This window comes from Pan paniscus, chromosome 12, assembly GCF_029289425.2.
Source record: "Pan paniscus chromosome 12, NHGRI_mPanPan1-v2.0_pri, whole genome shotgun sequence".
Lineage (NCBI taxonomy): Eukaryota > Metazoa > Chordata > Mammalia > Primates > Hominidae > Pan > Pan paniscus.
This window is the reverse complement of record NC_073261.2, coordinates 59046478-59058660: the sequence shown is the minus strand read 5'-3', so window position 1 is coordinate 59058660 and position 12183 is coordinate 59046478. Positions and strand designations below refer to the sequence as shown.

At 37.7% G+C, this 12183-nt stretch overlaps 1 long non-coding RNA gene across 2 annotated transcripts in view; it reads right to left on the bottom strand.

The window, feature by feature from the left end:
* LOC103783712 (uncharacterized) overlaps positions 1-12183 on the bottom strand; it is a 220410-nt gene that overhangs the window by 165995 nt on the left and 42232 nt on the right. The gene's annotated exons all lie outside the window — the stretch shown is intronic.

The following is a 12183-nucleotide window of genomic DNA, read 5'->3' as shown; positions in this document are numbered from 1 at the left end:
TTGGGCTTCCAAATATAAAGTTTGGATCCCAATTCATCCTCTCCTATTTCTCAATGGTAATAAAACCAGAGGAGAGAAGGGTGAGTCTTAGCCTTAGTCTAACAGATGCTGGCACACTCTAGGTATGCAATGTTAAAAGGATAAATGACTTATTTATGTAGCATCAGAGTCACCTTCTTTAGAAGCTAGCATTTATTAAGCACTTAATATGTGGCAGGCACTCTTCTAATAGGTAACTTGCTTAATTCTCTCATTTTATACATTGAGAAACTAAGGCTTGGGAAGTATAAGTCAGTTATCCAGAGTCCCAGCAGGTGAGAGCAAAGCTAGGATGTCTTCATTTCTCTGTGAAAAGTTATTTCCAATTGGAGTCCTAGAACTTTCAAGATCCAGCTTTTTTTTTCACTGTTTTTATTTATCTGGGCTGCCTGAGGGAATACATTCTTATGACCAACTGGCATTGCTATCAGTGTTTCAAGAGTAAGCTGGCTATCCCCAAGTTCTCTGGCATTGAAGAATCAGGAACCATGTTTTTATAAATAAAATCACTCTGTAATCATTCCACTTTCTGTGAAAAATCTCACCACACCACAATACTTCCATGGGTTCCCAAAAGGTTCCCTGTGTCCGATTCCTACTCTTTCTGAAATCCCTCTCCTTGCCATCTCACCTCCAGGTGAGTTCTTCCTCATTCCCACTCTGTCCCAAGCATGGGAGAGCTCCTCTTCCTGCATCACCCAAAGCACCATTAAATAAGGGTGCTATGTAAAACTGACTTGTATTGAGGATTTTAGAAGGAAATTAAATTACACCACAGGTCAAAAACTAACTTCAAATGGAATATTCCACACCATAAATATATTCAGCCATTCTTCTACAATAACTCTCTTACCAACCTTCTTCCCCGCTTAGGTCCTGACTGTTATCCATGTCATCTTCCTACTAAGACCCTTTTACTCTGTCTCCTCTACTCTATATACCACTCAAGCCCTAAACAACTCCTTCTTGAGCTTCCAAAAGACAATCATCAAACTCTTGTTACTTGACGATACAGAGCAAATAAAGCACCCTCCCAATGTCTAGGTGAGTTTTGGGGCACTTACTTTTCATTTTAAAAAAACAACAACAAAAAAAAGGTTTTCCTTACAAAAAGAGAAATCCTCTTTTTTAAGGGTGGCCACTTCAAAATGAAGCCACCCATTATGTTTTTCTCACTGCACAATTTTTAGAGTTCTAGAAAGTGAATAGAGCCTTGTCTAAGCAGTCAAAGCTCTCAGCAGTGTGGATAACTGCCCTTACCCTAAAACAATGCTTTATTTAAGATGCCTAGAGGAAGGATATCCTAGTCAAAATATTCTTTTTTAAAAATAAAATAGAAATAGCTCCTCCTGAGCTATTGACAAGTTAGTGCCACTTAGGGTGAGTGTCACACTCTTGATGTTGTTCAATAAATATTTGCTAAATAAATTGGTGATTGCAGTCACTTCCCAAAGGAAAGAAGACAAAAGGTACAAGTAAAGTAAAATTACTTTATTTTCACTTTAAGAGCAAAAACTTTAATAATTGCCTTGAGTCTGTTTTAGCAGAAATTAGGCACTTGGTTTTCACTAGCAGAGGCATTCAGAGATATTTCTGCTAATGAAAATCTAAAACCAGGCCTTTAAAATGGCTTAGTGATAGTGATGATTCTTAAGAGAGCTCATGAGTTTCCCAGCCCTATGGGACATGTTGATCATTCATTTTATAGGTCAAATGCAAGTGCGTTTATTAATGTATGCTCTGATCTAACCCACATTGCAGGATTAACTTCACAGTGCTTGATCAATGATACCCAAATTAATGGATTCATTAGTGCTGCCTATTGAGACACCCTCGTCATTTATATTGCATTTCTTCCAACTCGTAATTAGGCATGTAATCTGTGCAGTCTCTAAGTGGATTCTTGAAAAGAAACCTACATCAGAAGAAAGTGTGGAGATTTTTATTGTATTGATGACTTTGGCTCATCAGTTGCTCCTGTTCTGTTGCATTATTTCTTCTACATCTTGACGGGTACTTTCTTTCTCATGCTAAAGTTCCCCCATTGTTACAAATCCTTCAGTCAAAGATTGTATTCTACATCATGCCTTTCCTTTGTCCATAAAATTTCTGTTCCTACTACTGCATTGAAATATTTATTTCAAAAGTCTTCAATAATCTTCTCACCACAAAATGTAATTCCCTTTCATACACTCAGTAGCATCTGGTATTGCTAACCATGCACTCTTATTTGAAACCTTTTCACCTGCTGGACTCTAAGACATTACCCTTTCCAGATCCTTTTCCTGTCTCTCTGTTCAGAATTCATCAGTCTCTTTGTAGGATCTCTTTCTACCGGCTTGTTAAACTTTCCTCCAAGTTCTGCCACCTCGACTTGACAATATACTTGACATATATACTTATGTATATATGACGTGACTATATACTCATCTTGACAATATACTCATTCCAATGGCTTCTACAATCACCTCTAGGTACATAATTTCCAAACTTAAGCCCTAATGTAACTACTAAAGAGGAAAGCAAGGGAAGGATGAAATAATATGGTAGAAATAAATCCCCAAATGCCATTAATAAAAGCAAATATTAAAAAACTAAATTCTCCAGTTTAAAAGATCTTCAGTGAAGATAAAATACAAGTTGATTACAAACTCTAAGATTGAATAAACATAGAAATTTCTTTGTATGTATTTGAAAGAGGAACGCCCAAAACATAAAGACACAGAAGTTTGAAAGTAAAGAAACAAGATATCTGCCCTCCTACCACCATCAAAAAAAAAGCTTTTTTCACTATATTAATGGCAGATAAAATGCAATTTAGGGCAAAAAAAAAGCATATTGAAATGAAGAAGGTCATTATATATTAAAAGCATCAACAATTTAGCAGGAATATGTAAAAATGGCAACTTGTATGTACCTAATAATATAGCCTCAAGACATGAAAAGCAAAAATCAGTTGAAATGCAAGGATATATTGATAATGGCAAAATTATAATGAGAGATTTTATCATCTTTCCTAGTAATTGATAAATCAAAAACAAAATATTACTATGCATTGCTTCATATTTTGCATATAAAAATGCATCCACCAATTAAAGAAAACATACTTTTCTCAAGCCTATGTAGAAAAATTATAAAAAATGATCATCTATTAGAACAAAAAGCAATTCTCAACAAATATTAAAGAATCTCTGTCATTCAGATCAGTCTCTGAACAAGTACAATCAGATTAGAAGTCAAATACAAAAAATAATCCCATATATTTAGAAATTTAAAATTTATATAATTTATGTATTCTAATTACAATGACCATTTCAAAATATTTATAATTAATTGAATGATGAAAATTGTACATATCAAAACTTATGAGATAAAGCTAAAGCAATATTTTGAAAAAATTTATATTCTCAACTCTATATACATTTTTAGAAAGAGTAAAAATCAATAACTCACCTATGCAACTCAAAAAATTAGGAGAGCATCAACTACAAAGTATATAAAATAAAATAATAACAGTAAAAGCAGAAATTAATAAAATGTTTAAAAACAAGAATAAAACTAAAAAGAATCAGCAAAAAAAAAAGTTGATTTGAAAACAAAAAAAAACTAATTAGACAAACTACTAGCCAAAGCAATAAAGAATAAAAAAGAAAAAAGACAAATAGAAAATAATTTTAAAAGCAGACATAAAGGACATAGCTACAGAAACAGTGGAGACTTCTTTTTAATCAAAAGAGGATACTATGGCCAAATTCATGCCATGAAATTTGAAAGTTAAGATTAAAAGGACAGTCTCTGAAAAAATATTATTTCTCTGACCCATCTCCAGAAATAAATAACTTCAATGGATATATAACCTTTAGAACACAGATATTGAATCCCTAATTAAAATCTACACAGCTCACTCTTCAGCAATAAAATGAAACAAAGTTAATCAAGCCTTTCATACATGGAGAATAATATCTAACACCATGGACCTTTTTTGTTTTTTTTTTGAGATGGAGTCTTGCTCTGTCACCAGGCTGCAGTGAAGTGGGGCAATCTTGGCTCATTACAATTTCCGCCTCCTGGGTTCAAGCGATTCTCCTGCCTCAGCTTCCAGAGTAGCTGGGATTACAGGTGCGCACCACCACACCCAGCTAATTTTTGCATTTTCAGTAGAGACAGGGTTTCACCATGTTGGCCAGGATAGTCTCGATCTCCTGACCTCGTGATCCGCCAGCCCCGGCCTCCCAAAGTGCTGGGATTACAGGCATGAGCCACAGCGCCCGGTCCATCATGGACTATTAGAACTGAATGAATCTTAGAGAGCATCTGATACAACCGTCCCCTGCAAACAAGGGAACTGAAGTTCAGAGAGATGAAAATAACAACCGCCACCACAACAACTGCTAATGTTAATGGAGTCCTCACTATGAGTCAGGTAGTATGTTAAATGCTTTGTGTGCATTATCTCATTTAATATCAATAACCCTGTAAAATAAGTGCTAACATTTTTGCTTTGCATGTAAGAAAATCGCTGCTTATAAAATTTAAATAACTTACCCAGGGTCACTTGGCTAATAAGAGGCAGTAAGATTCAAACTCAGGTTCATCTGCCTGCAACACCTGTGCTCCTAGCTGCAGCGTGGCGATCAGGATGCATAAGGCAAAGACATAGTAGATACTTAATTCCCTCTGACCCTTCTGTACTCCCTCCTGGTCCCCACCCCCACCAAGAATGCCTTTCTAATACTACACTATCTCTTCAAGAACAAGTAATTGGGAAATATTAGGAAAAATAATTCTAACACACACACACATATATATTGAGATGGAGTCTGGCTCTGTCATCCAGGCTGTAGTGCAGTTGCGGGATCTTGGCTCACTGCAACCTCCGCCTCCCAGGTTCAAGCAATTCTCCTGCCTCAGCCTCCTGAGTAACTGGGATTACAGGCATGCACCACCATGCCCGGCTAATTTTGTATTTTTAGTAGAGACAGGGTTTCACCATGTTGGTCAGGCTGGTCTTGAACTCCTGACCTCATGATCCGCCTGCCTTGGCCTCCCAAAGTGCAGGGATTACAGACGTGAGCCACCACGCCTGGCCAATACTAACACATCTTAAAGAAATTGCTGCATATAAATTCTATATAAAAGAAACCATTTTGCTGGCCAAAAAAAAAAAAAAAAATCTCACTATTGCAAGGCAACACTGAAGACAAAACAAAGCTGGTGAAGAATATGTCAATGCTATCAGATTCTTTCCTGCAGAGATATAGATATAGTATAGTGAGACTATTCAGCTCTTAACTAGAGATTTCTATTTCTTTTTTGTAGGAAGCTGAATAATGCCCTCCAAACCATAAAGATGTCCATAACCTAATTTCCAGAATCTACAAATGTGCTTTGTTACATGGCAAGGGAAAATTAAGGCTGCAGATCAAATTAATGTTGCTAATCAGCCAACCTTATAATAAGATTATCCTAAATGATCTGGGTGAGCCCAGTAGAATCTCAAGGGTCCTTATAAATGGAAATGAAATAGCAGTGTGAGACGGATTTGGCCTAATGTTGTTGGCTTCAAAGATGGAAGAATGGAGCCATGACCCAAGGAATGCAGGAAGCCTCTAGATGCTGCAAAAGGCATGGAACAAATTCTCCCCTACAGCCTCAGGGGGAATGCAGCCCTGCCAACCTCTTGATTTTAGCCCAGTGAGACCCATGTTGGACTCCTTTCCTCCAAAGCTGTAAGATAATAAATTGTGTTGTTTTAAGACACTACGTTTATGGTGATTTGTTACAGGAGCAAGAGGAATCTAATACACATCCACATAGAACAACACAAAGTGTCATGACTAGAGGCACTGCCTGTGGTGACCCAGCTCCACCTATAAAATGTCAGGCACTGGTAGCAGGGAAGTAGCAGCTTTATGTTCAGAAATCTGGCTCTTCTAATTACTCAGATGCAAGAATTCCAAAGGAATAGCTAGAACATACTTTGAGCAATGCTAATATACAGTCATGTATTGCCTAATGAAAGGGATACCTTCTGAGAAATGTATCATTAGGCGATTCCATTGTGTGAACATCATAGCATGTACTTACACAAACCTCGATGGTATAGCCTACTATACACCTATGATATGTGGTATAGCCTATTGCTCCTAGGCCACAAACCTGTGCAGCACATTACTGTACTGAATACTGCAAGCCATGGTACCACAATGTTAAGTATTTGTGCATCTAAACATATCTAAACATAGACAAGGTACAGTGAAATACCATATCGAAGATTTAAAATGGTACACCTGTGCAGGGCAATTACCATGAAAGGAGCTTGCAAGACAGGAAGTTGCTCTGGGTGAGTCAGTGAGTGGTGAGTGAATGTGAAGCCCTAGAACATTACTGTACACTATAATAGACTTCATAAACACTGGATACTTAGGCTACAAGTTTATTTAAACATTTTATTCTTTCTTTAATAACAAACTAACCTTAGATGATGGAAACATTTTTATTTTATAAACCTTTTAAACTTTTTAACTCTTTTGACTCTTTTCTAAAAATATTTAGTTTAAAATACAAACACATTGTACAGCTTTGCAAAATTTTTTTCTTTATGTATATCCTTACTCTTGAAGATATTTTTCTTCCTTTTTTTTCACTTTTTAAACTTTATAATTAAAATCTAAGACACACACACACACACACACACACTAGCCTAGGCCTCCACAGGGTCAAGATCATCAATATCATTGTCTTCCACCTCTACGTCTTGTCTCACTGGAAAGTCTCCAGGGGCAGTAACATGCATGGAGCTGTCATCTCCTATGATAACAATGCCTCCTTCTGGAATACCTCCTGAAAAACCTGCCTATGGCTGTTTTACAGCTAACTTTTTTCATATATACAAATAGAAGGAGTATACTCTAAAATAATGATAAGAAGTATAATATAGTAAACACATAAGCCAATAACATAGTACTTTATTATCATTATCAAGCATTATATACTGTATATAATTGTATGTGCTAGACTTACACTACAGGCAGTGCAGTAGGTTTGTTTATATCAGTATCACAACAAATGTGAGTAATGTGTTATCCTATGGTATTAGGATGGCTACAATGTCACTTAGGTGATAGGAATTTTCAGCTCCACTATAATCTTATGAGACCATCTTCATACATGCAGTCTGCTACTGACCAAAATGTTGTTACACAGTGCACTGTAATTTTAAATGATAATATTCGTACAAATAATGTAAATGAGCAAATGAGATAGTTCATATAAAGTACTAAACAGAAACACATATCAATAAATGCTAGCTGCGATTTCTTTTTAAATCACTAGCTACTATTTCTTGAATAGGTGTAGTGCTACATACATTTTCTATAAACTTTATAATAATTTTGCAAGGTCAATATCTTCGTCTTACAGATGAGAAAATGAAAGAGTAGAAAGATGAAGAAATTTCCCAAGGTTGCACAGGTCATAAATCAGTTTTGGAATTAATGTATAATTTTGTAGTGATTCTATTAAGGGATAAAACTGATTCATTGTATAACTTTTAGTATGTTCATTTTAAAAAAAATCAGTCACAGATGCTCCAGATTTCAGTGAATTTAAACTCTAAAGTGGACATATTAGCTGAAGCATCGAAGAGTGATCACAGAAGTGAAAATACAAGAATCTGCCTTCTGATCTCAGCTTTAACCACCACCCCCCATCCCCTGAGACCCACCCCACTTTGTGAGATCTTAGACAAGTTTCTGGATCTCAATTTTCTTGCTCGGAAAAATGAATGGGGGAATTAAAACTCACCATCGTCTCTTGCAGCTCTGAAACTCATGGCTTTATGATAAATATCTTCCTCAAGGTGCTAATTGTCAGAACTACTAGTAATTTATTTGTTAGCAAAATGCAGTTTCTTCCTCTCCACTTCATCCTGACACTCTAGCTTTGATTCTCCTCATAGTCATTCCTCAATGACTTCTCTTTTTACCTGTCATGCCCTACTCTCTCCATTCTTTGATCAGGATTCCTGTATTTCCTCTTTGAAAGAAAAACATTGAGAAGAAATTTTAAAATAGGTACTCAATATGTTTTGGTGACATTATGCTAGGAATAAAAACATCTATCTAGTGAATATTTTGCAACATAATAAAAATTTTTTGAAAACTAAATTTAATAAAAAAGAGCCTGCATTAGTCCCTTTTAACACTGCTGTGAAGACATACCCCAGACCAGGTAATTTATAAAGGAAAGAGGTTTAATTGACTCACAGTTCAGCATGGTTGAGAAGGCCTCAGGAAACTTACAATCATGGTGGAAGGGGAAGCAAACACATCCTTCTTCACATGGTGGCAGGAAAAAGTGTGAGTGCCCAGTGAAGGAAGAAGCTCCTTATAAAACCATCAAATCTCATGAGAACTCACTCACTCTCATGAGAATAGGATGAGGGAAACCACCCCCATGATACGATTATCTCCATCTGGTCCTTCCCATGACATGTGGAGTTTATGGGAACTACAATTCAAGATGAGATTTGGGTGGGGACACAGCCAAATCATATCAATCTACCCTGACCCTTCCCAAATCTCATGTCCTAACATTTCAAAACACAATCATGCCTTTCCAACTGTCCCCCAAAGTCTTAACTCATTCCAGCATTAAATCAAAAATCCAAGCCCAAAGTGTCATCTGAGACAAGGTAGGTCCCTTCTACCTATGAGCTTGTAAAATTGAAACCAAGTTAGTTACTTCCTAGATACAATAGGGGTACAGGCATTGGGTAAATACACCAATTCCAAATGGGCCAAACAAAGAGGCTACAGACCCTGTGCAAGTCTGAAATCCAAAAGGGCAGTCATTAAACCTTAATTTCTAAAATGATCTCCTTTGACCCCATGTCTCACATCCAGGTCATGCTGATGCAAGAGATGGGCTCCCACAGCCTTAGACAGCTCTGCCTCTATGGCTTTGCAGGATACAGCCCCACTCCTGGCTGCTTTCAGCCAGTGTTAGGTGTCTGTGGCTTTTCCAGGCACACAACGCAAGGTGTCGGTGGATCTACCATTTAGGGGTCTGGAGGATGGCGTCTCTCTTCTCACAGCTCCACCAGGCAGTAGCCCAGTGGGGACTTTGTGTGGGGGCTTCCACCCCACATTTCCCTTCTGCACTGACCTAGCAAAAGTTCCCTGTGAGGGCTCTGCCCCTGCAGCACACATCTGCCTGGACATCTAGGTGTCTCCATACATCCTCTGAAGTCTAGGGAGAGGTTCCCAAACCTCAATTCTTGACTTCTGTGCACCCACAGGCTCCACACCACATGGAAGCTGTCAAGGCTTGAGACTTTCCCCCTCTGAAGCTATGGCCCAAGCTGTACCTTAGTCCCTTTTAGCCATGGCTGGGACAGCTGAGACTCAGGGCACCAAGTCCCTAGGCTGCACACAGAAGAGGGGCCCTGGGCCTAGCCCAGGAAACCATTTTTCCCTTTTAGGCCTCCAGGCCTGTGATGGGAGGGGTTGCCATGAAGGTCTCTGACATGCCCTGAAGACATTTTCCCCATTGTCTTGGTGATTCACATTTGGCTCTTTGTTACTTATGCAAATTTCTGCAACAGGCTTGAATTTATACCCAGAAAATGGTGTTTTCTTTTATATCATATTGTCAAGCTACAAATTTTCCAAATTTTTATGCTCTGCTTCCTCTTGAACACTTTGCTGCTTAAAAATTTCTTCTGCCAAATACCCTAAATTATCTCTCTCAAGTTCAAAGTTTCACATATCTCTAGGGCAGGGGCAAAATGCTGCCAGTCTCTTTGCATAGCAAGAGTGACCTTTACTCCAGTTCCCAACAAGTTCCCCATCTCCGTCTAAGACCACCTCAGCCTGGACTTCATTGTCCATATTACTATCACCATTGTCATCAGAGCCATTCAACAAGTCTCTAGGAATTTCTTAAACTTTCCACATTTTCTTATCGTCTTTTGAATCCTCCAAACTTCCAACCTCTGCCTGTTACTCAGTTCCAAAGTTGCTTCCACATTCTTGGGTACCTTTACAGCAGAACCCCACCACCTGATACCAATTTACTGTATTAGTCCATTCTCACACTGCTATAAAGACACACCCAAGACTGGTAATTTGTAAAGGAAAGAGGTTTAATTGACTCACAGTTCAGCATGGCTGGGGAGGCCTCAGGAAACTTACAATCATGGTGGAAGAGGAAGCAAACACATCCTTCTTCACATGGCAGCAGGGAGAAGAAGTGTGAGTGCCCAGTGAAGAAGGAAGTCCCTTATAAAACCATCAGATCTCATAAGAACTAACTCACCACCATGAAAACATGATAAACCACCCCCCATGATTCAATTATCTCCACCTGGTCACCCCCATAACACGTGGGGATTATGGGAACTATGCTTCAAGATGAGATTTCGTTGGGGACACAACTTTGTTCTCTTTTATGTATTTCACCAACAGCAGAACATTAACTAAAACACACACACACACACACACACACACATACACACACACACACCCTATGATCCAAAATCCCTTTAATGAAAAAACCCAGCACTTCCCAAGAAGAATGTGTTATATGGTGTGAACCACTGACTCTCTGAGTCCTTTCACTGTCCTTTATTAAATGTTTATCATCAATATATGATATAAAAACATGAATTTTGTTCCTCATCATAAAAATTACCCAAGTTATATAGCCCTAGAGCACGAAATCAAAAGGATCAGAGAAAGAAAATGCTGCTTGTTATACCAAAATCATCATTGCCCAAGAGGGTTCCCAGTACCATCAGCTGCCAAGTCCACACAATACATGAGTCTTATAACACAAATATGGAACATTAATATAAAAAAATACATATTTGTGGATCAGGTAGTCATGTTTTACACAATAATCTGCAATTTTAATTAAAGTTGGCATATTTCTGCTGCTATGATTTAAAAGATTAACTAAGTTGGACAAGGTCTCAGATCTTTAACTACATCCAACCTGTTTGTGATTTTTGGCACTCTGCATTTTAGGTGTGTTATGAAGATGACAGTGTGCCAGTCATCCAAGCTGTCAAATGCCTGCTAAAATCTGTTCAGAGCCAAACTCATTTGCATTCAGATGAACACTTCTTAAGAAGCAATTGCTTAAATACCTACAGTTTGAGGTGCCACTCACGGCTAATAAAACAAATTTTACAACATGCCCAGAATGATTTTTCCCGAAGTGCTGAAATAATTCCATAGAATGAACCAAGGTAAAGAATTACAGGAGTTATTAGTACTATAATTATAATGTATCAAACATTCACAGAATAAAGCATTGGGTTTGGACATGTATACAATTACGTGGTTTAAAACATTTTTTGAAACAACTTAACATTATTTTGAAACATAATATTAAAAATATGTTCTCCTTTTGGTGGGAAGGATACTTTCACACATTGCTAGTAGGAATTTAAATTGATACAAATTTCTGACAAATATTTCTTGGATATCCATTAAAGTGTTTTACTGCTTGTATACTTTAATCCACAAATCCCAGAAGCAGGTCCTACCTAGGTAAAGAAGGGGATGAATGTGGTAAAAGAGCCTTTAAGGCAGAGGGACCTTCATCTGCAAACTATGAAATTACAAAAAGTCTAAATATTTTTTCTAGAACCATTAATACAAGAAGGTCTCTGGCACTCAGGGGCTCAGTGCTCACAACTGGGGCTCTTCCAAGAAATCATGAAGTTGTTGTGGAATAGTCTGCCATGTTGCTCAGGTATTACCGTATCTGAATGGGTGGGGGGCTTAAGAACATATCTCTGCCACTGATTGTGTCAAAGATTGTCTTTCATGCGTAATCTTCATTAGGGATTTACGGGATTATTCCTATTTTGGGTTATACTTCACTTTATTTTTAAGGAGGAACATTATATGCTATGGTGGTATTTTGAAAATTGATCCATGGTTTTCTTTAGGAACACGAAGGGTCTAGACTAGTTTGATATGGAGTATGTCTCTCTCTCTCTCTCTCTGTCTCTCTCTCTCTCTCTGTGTCTCTCTCTCTCTCTCACACACACACACACACACACACAAGCATAGATTATTTTGGATAGAAAATAAAGTACCTTACAGATAAAATCTTATTTTATGTGGGTGG